Here is a 20,072-nt window from a genome sequence, read left to right on the forward strand (position 1 = left end):
AGCTACTCAGGAGGCTGAGGCAGGAGAATTGCCTGAACCCAGGAGGCGGAGGTTGCGGTGAGCCGAGATCGCGCCATTGCACTCCAGCCTGGGTAACATGAGTGAAACTCTGTCTCAAAAAGAAAAAAGAGAAAATGGAAAAATACTTGTAATAAAGGACTTCAACTCGACAGCTACCTAGCTTGTCAAATTAAAACATGTGGCAACCACCTGCTAAATTTCTTGAAAGAATGATACTTTCTCGTTTTTTCTCCTTGACTTAAAAATCTCTTTGGAGTACATTTGCAATTCCTAATTTTTCACACTTAAACAAAGCTGTCCACACTATGTTTAAAGATGACTAAGCAATTTTGTATTAAGTAACCAAAGAGCACCCTGCCAATTTTAGAATAATTAAGTTTCTGCAGCCTAATATAAACAGTTCCAAGAACTACATGCGGCCTACCAAAAGTATATATTACAAGTAGTCAACCCTGTGGCCAGCTGGCAGACAGATCAACATATTAAAGTAGAATTGTTCAGAATTTGGAGTATTATTTTTCTTTTCTCCCAATATTTTTTCTGCATCCAACTTTGTTTCTTTGGGAATGTTTTCAAGTATACAAAGCAAGAAACTATTGTAGGATTACACCTCTTGTAAACGAATGAGCATTTCTCTTGAGATCCCTTGGAATGCACGTATCATTCCCATTTCAATTCCCTCTACACAGGCAGCCAAAGAAAAATGGAGCAAATGAATCCACCTTCTTACCCTTCAACTTAAAGTGTTCATATTTTGCTTGATCACCAGAAAGATCTGCACTGACTGCCGGACAAGTGAATGTGGACAGTAAGTCACAGGTCTGTTGAGTACCAAAACACCTTTCTGACCACAGATCCTTGCACTGTGAATCAGCCTGCTCTTGCATTGCTATAAAGAACTATCTGAGACTGTGTAATTTACAAAGAAAAGAGGTTTAATTGGTTCATGTGCATTCTGTATAAGTAACATGGCTGGGGAGACTTCGGGAGACGTTCAATCATGGCAGAAGGCAAATGGGAAGCAGGCATGTCTTATGTGGCCGGAGTAGGAGGAAGAAAGAGTAGGGGGAGGTGCTGCATACTTTTAAATAACCAGATCTTGTGAGAACTCACTCACTATCATGAGAACAGCAAGGGGGAACCCCTTCCCCGTGATCCAATCACCTCCCACCAGGCCCCTCCTCCAACAACCGCGATCACAATTTGACATGAGATTTGGCAGGGACACGAATCTGAACCATATCACGCTGCCTTTACCAGATAGCTTCGTGGGCCAGAATTTCTTGCTAATAAGGCTAAAGTCACAGATTTATCCCACCAGGAATGAGTTAATCATCTGAGGGGAAAAATTCCTAAACTACAGCCTTGTGCCATGATATTAATCCTGGCCAGCTATATGACAGATGTAGCTCACCACGTTAAATCGAGAAAATAGAGATGGTTAGAGTAGCCCATCCCCCGTGACCTTCAGTAGCGTGTATGGACAAATGAATCTGAGTGTGTCATCACACAAAAGGCCCCTACATATTCAGCTGCATTATAAGTCCTGTCATCTTCTGCCTTGTATTTACATTCAGATACATTCAAGAGCGGCCAAGATCTCCAACCATCATCCCAATGAGAACTTTAATAAAAACATTCAATAAATGTTTATGAAATATTATTCATGTACTAGCCACCTTGCTATTTAGTGCAGCATATAAAATGTGAACGCAACTCTTCTGCCCTCAAGGTGCTTGCAGTCTGATGGTGGAGATGGACAATCAACAAATAAAATACAAATTAGGATAAGGTTAGGAAGAAACCTAAAAAGAAGCTGCTATGAGAGAGAACTACGGGAGTGATCTAATGGTTTGCTATGAGTTAGAATAAGATCTGGGCGGTAATCACTTTTTCCAAAAGGAATGCCATTAACATGTATACAGACATGAATTCATACAGGAACATAAATTTGAAAGACTAGAGTTTGTTTTCATTCATCAAATTAAATTGACATTGAGTACATGCCAGACATGCGTTCCCCTAGGTGCAGATAAATAAAATTCCTTTCCACTTCTTTCTCCTAAATAGCTGGGTGAGGAGAAAAGGAACTAGTCAGATTTGAGGGATGGTGAACTAGTCTCACCGACTTATTTCCCACTTCAGGTCCTATATAAGCCACATAAAAATAAGGATCCATCAGAAGCTATTGCCAGAATTCATGCAGATCCAGGGAATCCACATAAGACATTAACTTGACCCGGTTAAGGTGGGAGGCATAAAAGAGGACATCTTTCTAGACTCATCCAGCTCCGTGAACTTCTGACAATAAAAGCATGGTTCTAACCCACCATCAAGCAGAAATATGCTGATTTAAACAAAGCTGGTCCACTGTGTTTTTCAAATGCTGGTGCATGATTCCAAGAAACAAACAGTCTATAATAAATTTATCCCAGTGGCAAAACATCTCACAACCAGCTTTTCCACTTTGAATACCACAAACAGACCTTTTATTTGTTGACACACAGCCCCTGGACATTCATGAAAACAAGATGTTCTCTTGCTGCTTTTTAAGTTAAACAGATTTAATTCAAGGTCTCAGCTCTCAGCCGAATTTTAAAAACAGATGTTACATAGCAAAAAGGCTGAACTGACCCCAGCAATAAGAGGCTATTTCACTTGAACTCGGATATTCTTTGTCAGCAGGAGAAGTGATCAAAGATGCTTTAAACTGGAGGCAGGAGCAGCCCAGGGTTTACTACCGTCTCCATTCAGTGATTGTCTTGTAGGTCTGGGAAGCTGTTGGGAATTCAGGACTCTTGTTTTTGGGAATAAATGTGGCTGGAAAGGGTTGGTGATTGGGAGGTGCAGATTCCTTGGTTTTGAAGATTCTTTGGCTTTGTTATTCAGGAAAAATGATCTTCCTCCCACATGCCACTATCTTGTTTCTTTGCAGGCCCCAGAAGCTCTCCATGATATGGTTCCACTCTATCCATCACATGATCCCTCTTGCCACCCTACCCTCCCATGCAAACACAACTTACAGCCAGCCCAAACTCCTGAGTCCTGCAATGATTTCACCCTCATTTCTGCCTCTGGGCCTTTGTCCCTGGCTTCTTGCCACCCATAACCTGAAGTGCCCTCCAAGCCTGCAAATCCCATATATTTTTCTAAAGTCCAGTTCAAGTCCTATCTTTATCCCAGAAACACCCTCCCTTTCAGCCTCTACAGCAATCGTTGGCCTTGTTCTTGACGATCAATACTATATGGACTTGTTATTCAAATGTTTTATAGCATCGTTTTCTCCTGACCAAGTCTGGAGCTGCTCGATGTCAGGGCCTACATCTCCTCTGATAGCGCCTCACAATGCTGAGTACTTTGCTATGCAGTTATTTATGAATGGAAATATTTGCTGAGTTGAACTCATTGAAAAGCTTAAGAATCCTGGCCCAAGTCTCCAAGTTCCAAATAATGTCGCAGCTACAATGCTTTGTGCTGTTTGCCCCATGCTCTTGTTTTACTTCTTCTGGGCATATTACAGAATTGTGCTTGCCCCTTGTAGTCATCTGGAGCCAAGTGGCTAATTCTGGCCAAGAGTTTTGAGCAGAAGTATCATGTCACTTGCTGATAGGAGACCCTCCAAAGAGCTCTTTCCTCTCCACCATGGTTGGTAAGATTTCCAGACAGTCATTGTCAGTAGGGGTTCCTAAGCATGGATGACAGTGATGTGAACTAGAGACCCTTGCCTATCCAGGGTTAATGACAAAGTATGAGTGATAAACACGTGTTCGTTTTGAAGTCGCTGAGATTTTGACTGTTTCTGATGCCAGCATAACCTAGCTCCTCATGACGGATGGAGTGCTGGCCAGCTCTGACATTAGGTCATACTCATCTCTGTTTCTAAGCAAGTACTTGCTTAGATTCTTGATTTCCTATTTCTCTTCTGAGATCTCTAGTTTAGAAACAGGGATAGGTAGGTTAACTGGAATACTGCTTGCAGGTAGAGCATCAGGGAGTGGAAGTGGCTCATATTTCACTTCCTTATGGGCCCCATCTCTCTACTCCAATGGGCCATAAAACTGCCACTAACTATAGCAGTGCTCGTGTGTTATGTGATTTACATCAGGCATGAAAAACTCAGATAGTTTAAAGGACCAAAGAAGTAACCATCTGGGGAGTGGTAGCTCATGGGAAAATGGAGAATATATGCATCCCTGCAAGCCTATGAGCTTTCAGAATCAAAATTATTTTTAAAAAATGCTTGCACTAATCTATTCTCACACTGCTAATACAGACATATCCAAGACCGGGTAATTTACAAAGGAAAGAGGTTTAATTGACGTACAGTTCCACATGGCTGGGTGGCCTCACAATCATGGTGGAAGGTAAATGAGGAGCAAAGGGACATCTTACATGGCAGGAGGCAAGAGAGAGCATGTGCAGGCGAACTCCCCTTTATAAAATCATCAGATCTTGTGAGACTTATTCACTATCATGAGAATAGCACAGGGAAAAACCCACCCCCAAGATTCAATTACTTCCCACCTGGTTCCTCCCACGACACATGGGGATTATTACTATCAAGGTGAGATTTGGGTGGGGACACAAAGCCAAAACACATCAATGCTGGACAAGGGAAGGGTTGCTGGTTTGTGACCCTGATTTCTATAGTCTTTCACTGATGGCTGACCATGTGCCAGGTTAGGCACTGTGAACAGTTGCAAGGGTGAACCCACAAGCAATCCCATAGAGCTTTCAGTCTAGATGAAGAAGTTTATTTATGTAGCCAACAGTTATGTAGCACTTACTATGTAACAAGCACAGCTCTAAGAACTTCGATAATATCAGTTTAAATCCTTGTAACAATCCTTATCTTTCCATTTTGCAGATGAAAAGACAGAGGCCCAGAGAAGGTGAGTCATTGGCCCAAGGCCACATAGCTAATAAGTGGTAGAGCTGGGATCTATATCCAGGCAACCCAGCCCCGGATTGTGTGCTTTTAATCACAACATTCTGTTACATCTCACAAGACCTGTAAACGGATAGATCAAAGTGGACTGTGGCAAGGACCTCAGTGATGAAATGATCACGTGATTGCCTGGAAGGATTTATGCTCTTGTACAAATGCTCTTACTAGGAGCTGTTTCCTGTTCAGCAGGAGGCCTTGGCTTGCTTGATGTTAGGTTCTGCTCATATTTGATGTTTATTAATGAAGTAAAAATGAATCTCCTGTTTATGTTCACTTGTGCTTTGGCAAACTGATTTATTATTTCACTTAAGTGGGGTTCACTTTAGAAAATAAGCTGAATTTGTCTTAAAGCCTTAACAAAATAAATGATCACATTTCACACTTTGACCATTTCTTTGCTTTGCTCACTTAATTAGCTTTAGACATGATGCTAAATCATCTCAGTTTATCTGTGTCAGTCTCAGGGCAGATCCAGGTTTTGTGGGACCTGAAGATTATTTGAGAAGCCTTCTTGAAAAACCAGAATACAATAGTAAATGTAAAAAGTTAGGCATGGGGGTGTTGAGGCAGGGACCTGTCCCCGTGAGAGGTCCCGTGGCTTAAACTCTCCTGACTTCATGGTAAATTGGCTTCTGGTCTCTCATCTTTGATTCTTATGAGTATTTCGTAAAAATATCACAGCACCCTTACTTTGCTTTTAAGTTCAATCACTATCAGCTTGCCATATCCGTGGGTTCTGCATTCATAGATTCAATCAACCAGGGATAGAAAAATATTAAAAACAAACAAACAAAAAAACCAATGGCTCATTGGAGTAGAGAGCATTTATGTAGTATTTACATTGTATTAGGTGTTAGAAGTGACCTGGAGATGATTTAAAGCATACAAGAGGAAATGCATAAATTATATGCAAGTACTATGCCATTATATATCAGGGAGCTGAGCATCAGTATATTTTGGTATCCTCGGGAGTCCTGAAACCAATCCCCCATGGATACAGGGGAAGGAGCATACTTGAAACTACATTATAGTCTGCTTTTAACAAACTTCTAAACAAAAGTTAGAATCTAGGAAACAAACACCGTAGGGGGAAATTATGCATTACTCTTCCAGTTATTTGCAGAAAAGTAGATTTACAGATACAGCCAGTGCATGCCTGTGTTTTGCCTATAAGCCACGTGGTAAAGTATGATAGGTGGATGAGAGGGCAGAGAAGTTTAAAATATGATGACCCCTTGCCAAGACGAGGCCAGTGAAAAGTAAATACAGTATCAGAAATCACAATTTACGTCACTGAACACATCATTGGATTCACGAAATTTTCCATTGCATTTAATTAAAAAACAGTCCATTTCATGGTAAGGAACACAAGACTTGCAAATGTAACACAGACCTAATACGGCACATGAGATGGAGAAGGTCCAATCCAGTGATATCTATAGAATAAATGAGCGAGTGACTGAATATGCACGTTGAAGAAGGTGCTAATGGTGGTCACAGGCTTTCCTCATCAACCCCAACTTATAACTGCATTTGTAAATTTATAAACCATTAACCAGTAATGGGAGACAGTTAGATAGATCCCCGGAGTCTTTCATGATAGCAAATGTCTTTATATCTATCAATTTTGTAATTGTGTCGTGAAATCAGATTCAAAATCATCATGATAGCATATACTTGTAGGAGGAATTCTTTGAGGAACTTGGAGAAAATGCTCTTAGAAGAGCTTTCTCCTTAGGGGCTCAACATGTGTTTGCATTCATTCTCGTCTGCATTCTGTGCCTATGATAAACATGCTTTCCCCCCAAACTCAGGACGCCACTTTCCATGATATATCATATTTGGTCATTAAAGAACAGGATTCCATATTAATGTTGGCCTTCTTTAGCAAAGTGTTTTCAGCCAAATATATTAAACTAGTCAACTGCCCTTTTCCCCTGTCAGCAAAACAGTCAGTATCCTGAAATCACAGCTCATTTGTACCACACTGGCATGGCTATTCAGACTCCATTTGTCTCTAGCTCTTAGAGGCTGGTGTTAGAGTGGATGATGGACATTTTGTTTTGAATTAGCAAAAGGGAGGAGGAGAGAAAAAACCCAAGTAATAAGTTTGGGTTAAAATATGTTTCAGGGAACGCAGCTCTGCCTTTTCCTCTAGGAAACGTCAATTAAAAAAAAAAATCTAGATTTAATTTGGCATTAAGTTGAGCCTGGGATACAGAGAATAGTAGGAAGGAAAATGTCTTGGGGTTTTTTTTTTTCCCCTAGACTGTTTGTTCTGCTTAAGTACTATTTGAGTACTGCTGCTCAGAGTGGCATGAGATGTTCACAACTTAATCTTGTTAAGCATCCCAAAGCAGAGTTCAGAAGCAGTTGAGTCTGTGTCCTGTAACTGTGCAAATCCTACTAGAGTTGGAATCTTAGGAAAGCCGTGATAGTTTGTGGTTCAAAGCTAAACAGCACGATCATTGTTTCCTCTTTACTTGTGTACTCACTCGTGCTTATGAGAACAAAAGCCTGGAAAGGAGTTATAGACAAGAGCTCCTGGCACTGCTGTGTGTGTTTCTCCCTGCTCTGTCCCCCTTCTCAGCACAGTCTTTGTCTGTCAATGGTCATGCCAGGCAGGAAGGGGTATTTTCATGGAGGGGCCTCTTAAAACCAGGTGCAATTCCCTGGCCGGGGAAACACATTTATCTGGGCAAGGTTACTAAAGATGCACGTGGTGATGTTGGAATGTCTTCTATCCTCTTTACTATGAAGGTTTCCAGAGTGCTGGGAGTCCCATAGAATCTGTGACCTCGTGTCCTCCCCATTCTTAACCAAATCTTGACTATGCCCAGTCTCACTGTGGATTTTTCTTCTCATATCTCATGACAAGGACCCTGAGAGCAGTCTCCTTGAGAGGAGACTCCCAGGGAAGGGAATGGATTCCAGACCTTCTCCCATATGAGACTAGTTCTACAGTCACTACCAAAAACCCACAGGAAAGACTCTTAGTTTAAGAAAGCTCCCTTCAGATCCTTCTATAAAAGGCTTGGGCCCACCTGAACCAAAGGAGACTAAGGACTTTGTCAAGTGTTTCTAAGGAGGCTCATTCTGCAAAACTCAAGGAAAGAAGAAGAAGAAGAAAATAAAAACCCAAACTTCTCTTTTCACTCCACCTGGAGCTTCAGCTGACTCCAAAAATATTGTTCCACAGTGGTTATAAAATCTCCCATTTAAAAACAAGGGCAAAGCCTTCGAGGTGCTTACAACTCAAAGCACTTCTTTTACACGCTCATAGGAAAATGATCTTTCTCTCCAAGCCCATGAGCTGACTGAAATTAATGAAACACAGTCGGGAGGCACCTATGTTGGCCACTGGCCATCATTCACTGGAACACCCCAACTAGGCCATTCATGGATTGCAAAGGGTTTCCTCTTGCTTTCAACATTTCTCATTTGATATAAATAGCAATTTGCCTACAATCACTGACCCACGTGTCACTGACATTTTGGGCAGCTTCAAGAAAACGGGCATCTTTTTCCTGGCTACTTCAAGAACACAAAGAAGTAAGTATGGAAATAGGTTCTTGAAGAAAGCTGGTATCTCAACGTACATTAAAAAAAATTTGGGTGGGGTAAGGGAATAAAGAATAAAGAAAAGGAGGAGGTGGCTTCCAGACCTCTGATAGCCTCTTCTGCTAATAATCAGAAAATCACCCTGAAGATCAAGGGTTTCTACGAAGGAAAGAGAGCTAAGGGAGACGGAAAAAAAATAAATTGAAAGCAAGGAGAGAACTTAAAAGAAATAACACTTTGGAAAATAAAAGAGAGATGAATAAATATCTCTACCCCTTTTATTTGCATCATGCTAGCAGAGCTAATTAGGGAAATTCAGCCCAGGGGTAAGTGTGGCCTCATGAGAAATGACATTTGATGGTGAGGCCTAGAGAGGGGAGGCTGGTCATGCCAGAGGCCATGGCCTGGCCCCTCCACTCTCTAGCAGGTGCCTTCTGGTCTGGCAAGAAAACCCTAAAATACTGCCAAATCTTATTCTGGGGAACAGGTGGAGTGGAACAATGAGCAGGGGACAATGGACTAAGGAGGGTATTCAGGGCAAAAGAGGTACAGCCTTCCAACCCTATCTGGAGCCTTTACTTCAAACTGTCTCGTTGGTCATTAAGGATTCTCATCCTGGCCTCCCCTGCTATCCATTCTGATCAGCTCTGATTGGCTGATGAGGAAAATGGGCCCAAAGGAAGGTTGTCCAAGATCCCCTGGGCAGGCAGCAGGGGAGTCAGACAATGACCATGGGGGGAGTTAGCTAGAAGGGAGCAAAGGTGGGTAGGACTAGCCCCACAGGAATGGTCTGAGGTATAGCCCAAAAAACAGGACAGAGAAGGTACAAAATACATCCAAAAATACAAGGGGAGAAAAAATAGACACATTAGCTCATCTACATGTTCTCACACACCTTCATTAGAAGTAGCATGTAGTGTTCTTTCTCGTGGACGGGTCCTTCTCCTGTTATCTACCAGGAAAACTTTCCATATACAATTTCTGATGGAATCTGTAAGCCACTGCTCCTCTCCCTCTACAGTCTTCCTTGGTGGCCTCATCCACTGATGCACTGCTACTTCCTGCCTGTAGGTGGTGACTGGGAGTGTCTCTCTAGTTCTCACCGGACCTGCCAACCTGCATATGCATTGTTTTCTAGACACATTACTTTGCACGCCCCACATGCTTCAAATTAGTAAGTCCCATTTGGATCCCCAAATAGTATTCTCATGGAAAGGCCACCATAACTGGGGCATGCTCGTGCTATTTACTGTTTCCTACCTCTTTGGGGAAAAGGTGACTCTCTTGCTATTAGTCAATCGTATGTTTCTTTCAATGTTTCTCCTCAGCCTTTACTTATTTCTACCTGTCTTTGGGAACAGCAAGTGAGGAGAAAGCACCTTTAGTACTCAACATTTGGAGACAGTCTTAAAGCAAATAAATTATAGGTTCAGAGGCTGCATCTAATCCTCCTTCCATCCATTCATTCATTCATTTAATAAATATTACAAAATGTCTACTGTATACAAAATCTCCTCCAGTGCTATGAGAGTTGTAGAAGGCACACTTTCTGATTTCAGAATGTATAGAGTGTCACAGGGAAATGAAAGCTGTACACAAATGACTATAATACACCGTCGGAACTGCAAATGCTCTGAGAGTAATGTAATCGCTAAGGGGGTTCAGGAGGGGAGAATCAGAGGGAAGCCCATGTGCAAGAAACAAAAAAACAAGCATATTAGAGAGGGAAAAAGATGGCAGCAGCAGTATGGGCTGAATGGTATTTCCCCGAAATTCATACGTTGAAATCCTATCTTTCAGGACCTCAGAATGTAACTGTATTTGGAGATAAGTTCTTTAAAGAGTGATTAAGTTAAAATGAGGTCTTTAGGATGGGCCTGATCCAATATGACTGATGTTTTTACAAGAAGAGGAAATTTGGGCACAGAGAAAGGCACCAGACAGGTGTGTGCCCGGAGAGACGACCAAGCGGAGACACAGGGAGAAGGTGATCATCTGCAAGAAGGGCCTCAAGAAATCCACCATGCCAACACCTTGATCTCAGACTTCCAGCCTCCAGAATGGCAAAAAAAGAAACCTCTGTTGTTTAAGCCACTCAGTCTGTGGGTTTTCACTATGGTAGCCTGAGAAAACTTGCATGGGGACAGCAGATAGGATCTTGAAACAACAATTGCTTGAGTGGTGTGCTCAACTCCTGAAAGAACTTTTCCACCTACCAGAGCCAAGCTCAGCAAAATTGTGAATGAGTGAAGTGTCCTTTCGTTTCTCCATCCTCTAAAATGGAAATCCCCTCTTTCACCTCTGTAGGTGGTCCCTGTTCTGGTATAAATTTTCCTCCCAGGTGAGAGACTTTGGTTGAAAGTGAGGGGTTCTTCGTGCTCCTGAAATCACCAGTGTTTGCACAAAGACGAGCTTATTCACCTTGGAAGGCTGGCTTGTGTTGTCTTTATTGATTCAAGTCACTAGCATGTTTCACAGGAAGTGAAGACTTCATTATTGATCCAGGACTGTTTTGTGAAAGGTATTATGTTGCAGGAAAAATTTAAAAATAAAGCAAAAAAATCAGACTAGAAAACAGGATACAAGACTTGATAGAGCCTTCAAAACTTGATAGATTCTAACTGATTAATTAACTGGTAAGTAGGAAGTTCACAGCAGAAAACCTGGCTTCTCACAGTGCATCTTTAGATGTAAGAATTTAGAATATCAGGCAGAGAGGCACAGAGGCTATGTAATTCCTAAGAAAGGAATCCAAAGTATTAATTAAACATAAACTTTACTCACAGGTCAGCAATCAGATGTCTGAGCCTTCTGGTTGATCACCAGTCCCTACGGAATTGGATTTGATGATCTTGAAATGTTCCAATGATACCTGGAGTAAAAGGAGGATGGAAGCATAATTAAGTTGAATGAATTTTAGTTAATACAGACTATATATTTTCAAATATCATTTTTTCCTCAAGTGCTGTTGTTAGAATCTAAAGGGAGAAATAAGGGAGGAGTAGAAATAGCTATTGTGCATTTGTATTTTAAGGAAAATAAATACAATTATTACAGAGTCCATCTCAGAATTATTCTGAATGAATTATTCTGGAGAAGGAGGTATAGTTAAGACAAACCCTCTGACAGGGACAGTATCTAATTGCCAAGTTTCCTATTCGCTACTCCCAATCTCCTTGGTATTTTTATCTTAAAATTTGAGAATGAATAAAGGGAAACTGAAGGAAGAAAATGTTTTAAGTGGAAAACCTTTTTGGTGTATATTGTCTGTGTATGTCCATGAACTATCTTGTCAGTGAGACAAAGACAGAAAGACTTTCAAAAGAAAATATCACATGAATGGCAGGTTGACTAACAGTAGAGTTTTGTCTTCAGATAATCTCTTTCCTTTCTATTTTCAGATTTAGGGTCTAAGGGTCAGAGAGTTGCTAAGGCTCTTCCTCCCTGTTTTAAGATCTTTCTCTCACATCAGTTACCTTGCAACTTCAATAGACGCCCGGGTGAACTATTCCTCACTTTAGCCCTTTAAGCCATAGCTTTTAATGCAGTGCCCGACACACACATGCTGGCTGCCCTGGCTCAGAAACAGTTGCCAAAGGTCTCTGCAGCAGGGAAAGCTGAGTCTAGACCGGAGGTAGTAAGGAAGGAAAAGGCCCAAGATGAAGGAAGATGGGAAGGGAGCTGGGCTCTGTTAGGCAAATGAGCCTGTCTTCCTCCCGAGTCCCCATCGCAGCCAGTGGCAAACAGCCAGGCACTAGTGATTGCTCCTTTGATTTAACCATCTCCTCAGGCATGGGGAGAAATGAGTTTTACATGAAAACATTTACTATAGGAGAACCAAGGTATAATAAATAGAAAGAAGTAATTTCTTCTCTCTTGATCAGATTTCTAGTCCTCTAAGAATAGTGATTTTCTTAGAACTCTAAAGTCATTGAGTCACATGAAAAACTGTAACTAGCATCTTTCTAGATTAAGCAAATAGAAAAACATTGCTAGCACATATTTACAGGAGATGGCTAATATCCTACGTTAAAATTTCTACTGCAAGTATTCTCAGAAAGATGGCATTTCCCAAATGGATACAAAGAGGCTGGTGGTGGGGGAAGAGGGGAGGGTGATATAACTTATTTCAACAGAGAATCATTGCAAAGGTTAAATTAGAGATCCTTTATAAAAATAAATAATTGTAAATAGCTAACAAGAAGAGCTAGATTTTAATTAATTTAAAATTTTATCTTTCATGGTTGAATTAGGGTATCTGATTTCAACAGTATCATTTTTATGAAACAATTCCTCAGTGACCTTTCCGTAATATGCTTTGATTTTGTTATGGAAATAATAGCCATTGTTTGTTAAGTATTTTTCAGTGTCAGGCCCTGTGCTAAGCACATTGCACACATTATTTATTTTCTTTTTCTTTTTTTTTTTTTAATACTTTAAGAGTTCGGGGATACATATGCAGAATGTGCAGGTTTGTTACATAGGTATACACGTGCCGTGGTGGTTTGCTGCACCCATCAACCTGTCATCTACGTTAGGTATTTCTCCTAATGCTATCCCTCCCCTAGCACCCCCTCCACCCCTCTGGCAGGCCCCAGTGTGTGATGTTCTCCTCCCTGTGCCCATGAATTCTCATTGTTCAACTCCCACTTATGAGAGAAAACATGCGGTGTTTGGTTTTCTGTTCTTAAGTTTACTGAGAATGATGGTTTTCAGCTTCATCCATGTCCCTACAAAGGACATGAACTCATTTTTTTTATGGCTGCATAGTATTCCATGGTATATATGTGTCACATTTTCTTTATCCAGTCAATCATTGATGGGCATTTAGGTTGGTTTCAAGTCTTTGCTATGGTGAACAGTGCTGCAATAGATATACGTTGCACACATTATTTCATTTGATGACTGTAATAACCTTGTAAGATAGATATTCTTATCTTAGAATAGGCATTGAGAAGTTCCTTGGCTTAAGTCATTTGCCTGAATTCACCCAGCTAGTGGTGAGGCCAGTATTCAAAGCCAGAGCCTGACCCACCGTGCTGGGTGTATTTGGTCGATACAGGAGCACATTTGCTTGTCCATTGAGTGAGTCCTCTGCTCCAGGACAGAGCACATGATGATGCATGAGGACTCTGTTTCCATGGAGCTTACACTCTGCTGGAGTACAAACATGCATTTCTGATAGTGAGCAAATAAAGAATCAGCAGGATGTGAACAGGGCCACTGAGGGTCCCTGGAGGTTGGATGGTGAGGGACGGTCTCTGAAAAGGAGACATCTAGACTAAAAATACATTTCTAGGAAGGAGTCCCCCATGTAAAGATCTGAGGAAAGCATGTTTCAGGCAGAGCCCTGGAGAAAGCCTGGTGTGAGGCTTTTATGAGATGGCTGCATGCTCTGGGACCATTAAACTCTTCCAAGTTGCTTGGGCCATGTGAGATTCAAGCTCATATATCTGTTTGTAGAATACACAATGCTGAAAGATGTGCCGGGCAGAGGGTCTTACCAAAAAATGATCCCCACAGGGCTGCCTTTGCTAGAAAGCATAAGAGTCTGTCCCTGCCCAGAGATGAAAGTGCCAGGGAAGCATATGGTCACCTTTGTTTGCAGTGCCCAGAGGATGGAGGTTCCTCACTCCCTTTTTCGCTTGGTGGACTTCAAGAGAGCTGTGTTCTACAGGCTTGCATGAGCTCCTTTCATACGTTAGAGGATAAGGCAGACCATTTCTTAATTACAGATGGAAAAATGAAAAGCTACAGGATATAACCCTTAAAATGCAAAGGAATGGTGAGTAGCTGTTTCAATAATAGTTGGCAGGAAGTCACATAATTTGTGGGGATGGAAATTAAAATAAAATATTTAAAAATAGATTGATGGGTTTTAGTCAGAATGAGCCAGTAATAATAAAAAATTATTAGTTGTCTCTGCTTTACATTTATATTGAGTATGGGAGCTATGAGTATGTTAGAAGGAAAGAAATATATGATACTAGAGAATTTGGGTCATTTAAATAAATACTAACAAGTGAATTGACCTTGAACAAGTAATTTAACCACTCAATTCCTTCATCTGTAACATGTAGCATTTGGAATAGATTTGTACTCCAATTCAGATGGTTTCTTTCTACCATCTTTCCATGAAAAAAAAAGTGTTGTGTATGTGAACGACCTTGTTATAGTTTTGAATAAAACAATTTCAACCAAGTTTCCTCTTGTCAGCATCTAACAGGGTGCTCAGAGAAGAGTATTGTTTTCAAGTCCACCTAGCCCTGCCCCTTCTCTATTATTTCTGAGAGATGAATGTATTTTATAGCTGTAAGGGAAATGATAATATATTACATAATAATATCTATAATTTATTAAATACCTACTATTTGCAGGGTACTTGATATCTGTTCTTTCATTTAGTCTTCACAAGAAAACTGTGAAACTAGTTGTTTTTTATTTTTCCCATTTGGAAGTAAGATTTATTGTCACATAGTTAATAAATGACCAAGTTGGAATTAAAACCCAGATTTGTTTTATTCTAAAGCTCCTTCCATGACTGGATTCATGGGGCAGCCATAGCTGCCAACATTGACACTTTCTTTTACCTTTTTGAGTTCTATAAAACAGTTTTCTTTAAATATGTTGGAGGAGATTGTTGATGAGTTTGTGGAATGTAGCTAGACTGACTTAAGTATCTGCCTAAATGGAATAGCTTGTGGCAGTCCAGCGCTTTCATTGAGAACAACTAGAAACTCTGGACAATGTTCCACAAAACCAAAATCAATTTGGAGGTATCCCAGAGCTGCTGTGGTAACTGGGATTTGAGGGGCCAACATCTTGGACAGAAGGAAGGCCTGGAAAAGTAATCTCACATTCAATGATTTCCCCCTCAAGGAATTTGGTGTACTTAAGATACAAGGAACAAGAGCACACAAGAGAGAAACTAAGTAGAACATTTCTGAGAAACAGAGCAGAGTCTTAGCAGTCTTGTAGAGCTGAGTAGAAAAAACTTTAAGTGCAAGACGGAAGGACCATTCTGGGGTGACAGAGCTGTGCTACATCTTATTCATTGTGGTTGTTATTTAACTATGTGCACTTATTAATACTTGCAGAACTGTGCACTGAAAAGAGTAAATTACACTGTGATAAAGGGTCTTGGGAAACAACCTTAGTTAGGACCCTTGGATATTTCAGCCATGGAGAGGGAACAAACCAGAGGTTGAAGGAGACACGCAAAATGGAAGATGAATTGTAGATCAGCTCAGCCCCGTTTAACTGATGAGAACTTCCCCAACTCTATCAAACAACCAGAAGGTAAGACAATCCCTATGTGTAGGAAAGTAACATCACCCCGCACCTAAATGAATATCTATATGGAAAAGGAGAATCAAAACTTGACCTCTATTTAGCATCATTCCCCCCAAATTCTTTCAGACTGATTGTAGATCTAAATGTGAAAACTTACACATGCGCGCTTTCAGGAAAAAAAAAATTCTCTATGATTTTGGGTTAGGCAAGAATTTTATAAACATGACATAAAAATCATTAAGTATAAAAAAAACTCGTGTTGCATTAAAGCTAAAAGCCATAAAAAGAGTGAAGAGCCAAGCCATAGATTGAGGAAATAATATTAACAATATGTATGACAAAGAACTTGTATCCAGAATATGTAAAGAATTTCCACACATCAAAAAGACAGATGATCTAATAGAGAAATAAGTAATGATTTCAACAGGCATTTCACAAAAGAGTATATTTAAAATTGCTAACAACTAAAAAATAATTTCACTGGGTGTGGTGGTGCATGCCTATAGTTTCAGCTGCTTGGGAGGCTGAGGTGGGAGGATCTTTGCGCCAGGGAGGTCAAGGCCACAGTAAGCCATGATCATGACACCGCACTCCAGCCTGGGTGACAGAGGGAGATCTTGTCTCAAAACAAAATCAAAAAGACAAAACGCCCAACAAGTATATGAAAAAGTGCTCAATCTCATTAATCATTAAAAAAATTCAAATTGAATCTGCAATGAACTAAAACTACATACGTAGAATAGCTAAAATTTAAAAGACAGATAAATCAAAATGTTGGTGAGCAACTGAAACTCTCATGCACTGCTATGGGAATATAAATTGGCAAAATCACTTGAGAAAAAGATTTGGCAGCACGTGCTAAAACTGAATATTTGTGTACCCTGTGACCCAGAGATCTTGCTCATAGGCATATATACAGCAAAAATCCATGCATATATTCACCAGAAGACATGAACTTGAATGTTCCTAGTGGTACTATTAATAATAGCCACAAAACAGAAATAATCTCAATGTCTATCAACAGTAAAATGGATAAACTGTGGTAAGCAAACAATGAAACACTATATAGCAATTAGAATGATCTAAGTATTGCCCAGGCAATCAATCTCAGAATCATAATGTAAACAACACAACAAAATTTACTATATGATTTCATTAATATAAAAATTCAAACCCAGAAAAAAATTAACACGATGTTAGAAATCAGAATAATGGTGATCATGGAGCAGTGGCTGGGTGGGGGAGTGTGACTCTGAAGGGACATTTGGGGGCTTCTGTTTTGTGATCTGGATGCTCACTACTCAGTTGCGTTCATTCTATGAAAGTCCATCCCACTGTACAATTATAAATTGTGCACTTCTCTATATGTTATACATCGTTAAAAAGATTATTTTTAGAACATGTGAATAGAAAAAGATGAAGCTTTAGACTGGAAAGATGACAACTCAAGGGAATTTATGAGCTCAAAATATATAAAATCATGAAGGTTCAATATCTCTGGTCATATATTGGACCAGTAGGAAAATAAAATAATAAAAAGAAAGACAAACAATGAGAGAAAACAATAAGATAATACAAATCAACATACTCTGCAGGGGGAGAATTATGGTTGGGAAGGCTGGGATCAATTTGGCCAGTTATTTCTAAATTAAAAGTCAACACTGGATTATTTACCAATGACTTAGTGAACTTTCCATATATATTTTTTGGCTTACCATATCTTAGAAGGGAAATATTGAATGTTTTTGCAAGTGGCCCATACCAAGGCAATTCAAATACAGGACTACTTATCATCTTAAGAATGCCATGAAATTTTACCAGCCATCCAATGCCTTGCTTAGTATCCACTGTATCTCCTCCTCACTTTTAACCACCCACCTTCCCCAAATTATTTCTTGTAACTCTTTTGTGCTACAATCAAGTCCTTGAACAATGTTTCCTTTTTATTTCTTGAAATTGTATGTTTCCATTTCAGATTTTGCCTATGTATCTTGAATAAAATGCATCTATAGTATGCTTGTATTTTAGTGCATAGGTTTATGTCTGGGTGAGAATCTCTTGTTTTTACGAGACAAATTTTTTGTGTTATTAAGGAATTATGCATATGGAAATGTATACAGATATTTGTATAAACAAGTAGGTAAGAGAGACAAGATGTATTAATATGATAATATGTTAGGAATTTAACTACCAAACAGGTTAAAGTGGGAAATTAAGGAAATTCTTCTTATACTTAAAGAAAAAGTCAATTATTCAGTGAAAGTCAGAATTCTGTGGCATTCTGTAGCAAACAGATTTACTGGATTGCAGAGAAAGCTTTAAATCATTCAGCTGGATTGAACATAGATCTTTCCCATTAAAACAGCATGGAATTATGGAAGAAGACTTGATTGTAAGGTCACATAGAACTCTACACTTAATAACCTAAGAGAAGCTCTTTAACAAAGATACCTAACAGGTATCAGCTACTTCAATTTTAAAATGAAGATAGTAATAACTACCTTGAAGGGTTTTTTTCTTCTTCCATTGCACTTTGTTAATGCCTCTATGGTAGCATTGCATGAATATGGGCTTCCCGATGGTAAGGGGATGATCTTATTGATCACTCCATACTAAGTATTTACCATGTTCCCTGATATATATCATATGCTTCATAAAAGTCTGTTGTTGGCCAGGTGCAGTGGCTTATGCCTGTAATCCTAGCACTTCGGGAGGCTGAGGCGGGTGGATCATAAGGTCAGGAGTTCGAGACCAGCCTAACATGGTAAAACCCAGTTTCTACTAAAAATTTAAAAATTAGCCAGACGTGGTGGTGCATGACTATAATCCCGGCTACTTGGGCAGCTGAGGCAGGATAATTGCTTAAACTCGGGAGGCAGAGGTTACAGTGAGCCGAGATCACACCACTGTACTGGGCAACAGAGAAATTCTCCATCTCAGGAAAAAAAAAAAAAAAAAAAAGGAGAAATGCCTGATATAGGCGATGGGGGTGGGGGGTGATGGAGGCAGCAAACCACCATGGCATGTATGTACCAATGCAACAATTCTGCAGGATGCAGTATGTGCACATGTACCCCAGAGCCCAAAGTACAATGAAAAAAAATGTCTGTTGTTGAGTGATAATTGAGATAATATAAAAAGTGCCTAGTAGTTAACCTAGCATGCCATTGACCCTTCATGAATATTATCAGCTCCTTTCTTTGCCATCTTTGTTATTCTGCATCTGGAAAGTAGAATGGCTCAATTCTCAGTTTATTTCTGTACCATCAGGTGACCAAGACTAGCAAGCTACCAGGGAAATTTTGCTGAGTTCTTCTTAAAATTTTATCAAGTACAAAGGATATAACTTAGATATATGTTTTCAGAGGAACCAATTTTGTAAAACTATGAAAAAAAAAACCAGATCTTTCTCTGTTCTATAACAGTACAAAAGATGGGCTTTGATGTCTTAAAATGGTGCCTAATCACTGAAGCCTTTCTACTTTCTCTTGCACAATCATTTAATGAAGAGAAATCTGCGAGGCTATTTGCATCGGCCAAGATCTTTCAATTGTTAAGTGAAGAATGAGGATGGATTTTTCCAGGCTGGATGATTTCTGATTGGAGAAGCAATAAGAATGTATCCATGAAGGTCAGATGTTTATTTTTAAGTTTCATGAAAAGTTCTGTACTTGTCTGAAGAAAATAGGAAAGAGAAAGTCATTTGTGGTATTATGAAATTTCTAAACTTCTCATGGGAAAGTAGCTGACGTCAGTGTTTGATAAGTTTCCTGTGGCTACAGGCATAAAAGACACTGAGAAAAAATGTATCTTTCTCTTCACAGAGTCATGGTGTACCTGAAGTTTGAACTGGGTATAACTACCACACATCGCAAAAGACCTGGCGTAGATAATAAAAAGTTTGTGGAAAGGTAGTGGCGGTTGTTTCTCTTGCCTTCATCATCATAATCATCACCCCTGCCACTACCACTGTCATTGTTTAATCAATGAGCACAGACTGTTTGTAAGGCGTGATGTTAAGTTACCTAGGTTTCTGCAAGTGATAAGAAATGGTGCACTTAATTTTTATGTATATTACATTTTCCAGTGGATGCGGTCTTCTGGTTCTTTTCTGCGTATGTGCCTGTGTATGGCTTCCTCAATAAATAGAACTTCCAAAGAGAAGCAACTACAAAGATTAGAACCCTCATGGTTGAGGAGGCCAAGCTAAAGAAACAGGACGGACATCTAAGCAAGGGTAAGAATTATA

The 20,072-nt window shown here is 39.9% G+C and overlaps 1 protein-coding gene across 10 annotated transcripts in view; it reads right to left on the minus strand.

Moving 5' to 3' along the window:
- Positions 1 to 20,072, minus strand: part of CALD1 (caldesmon 1) — a 212,570-nt gene that overhangs the window by 133,853 nt on the left and 58,645 nt on the right. For all 10 annotated transcript variants that reach the window (XR_005200964.1, XR_001826475.2, XR_005200965.1 and 7 more), the window contains exon 2: positions 11,315 to 11,402. The gene's annotated coding sequence lies outside the window, so the exon portion shown is untranslated. The remainder of the gene's footprint in view (positions 1 to 11,314; positions 11,403 to 20,072) is intronic.

This window comes from Cebus imitator, unplaced genomic scaffold (assembly GCF_001604975.1).
Source record: "Cebus imitator isolate Cc_AM_T3 unplaced genomic scaffold, Cebus_imitator-1.0 Scaffold77, whole genome shotgun sequence".
Lineage (NCBI taxonomy): Eukaryota > Metazoa > Chordata > Mammalia > Primates > Cebidae > Cebus > Cebus imitator.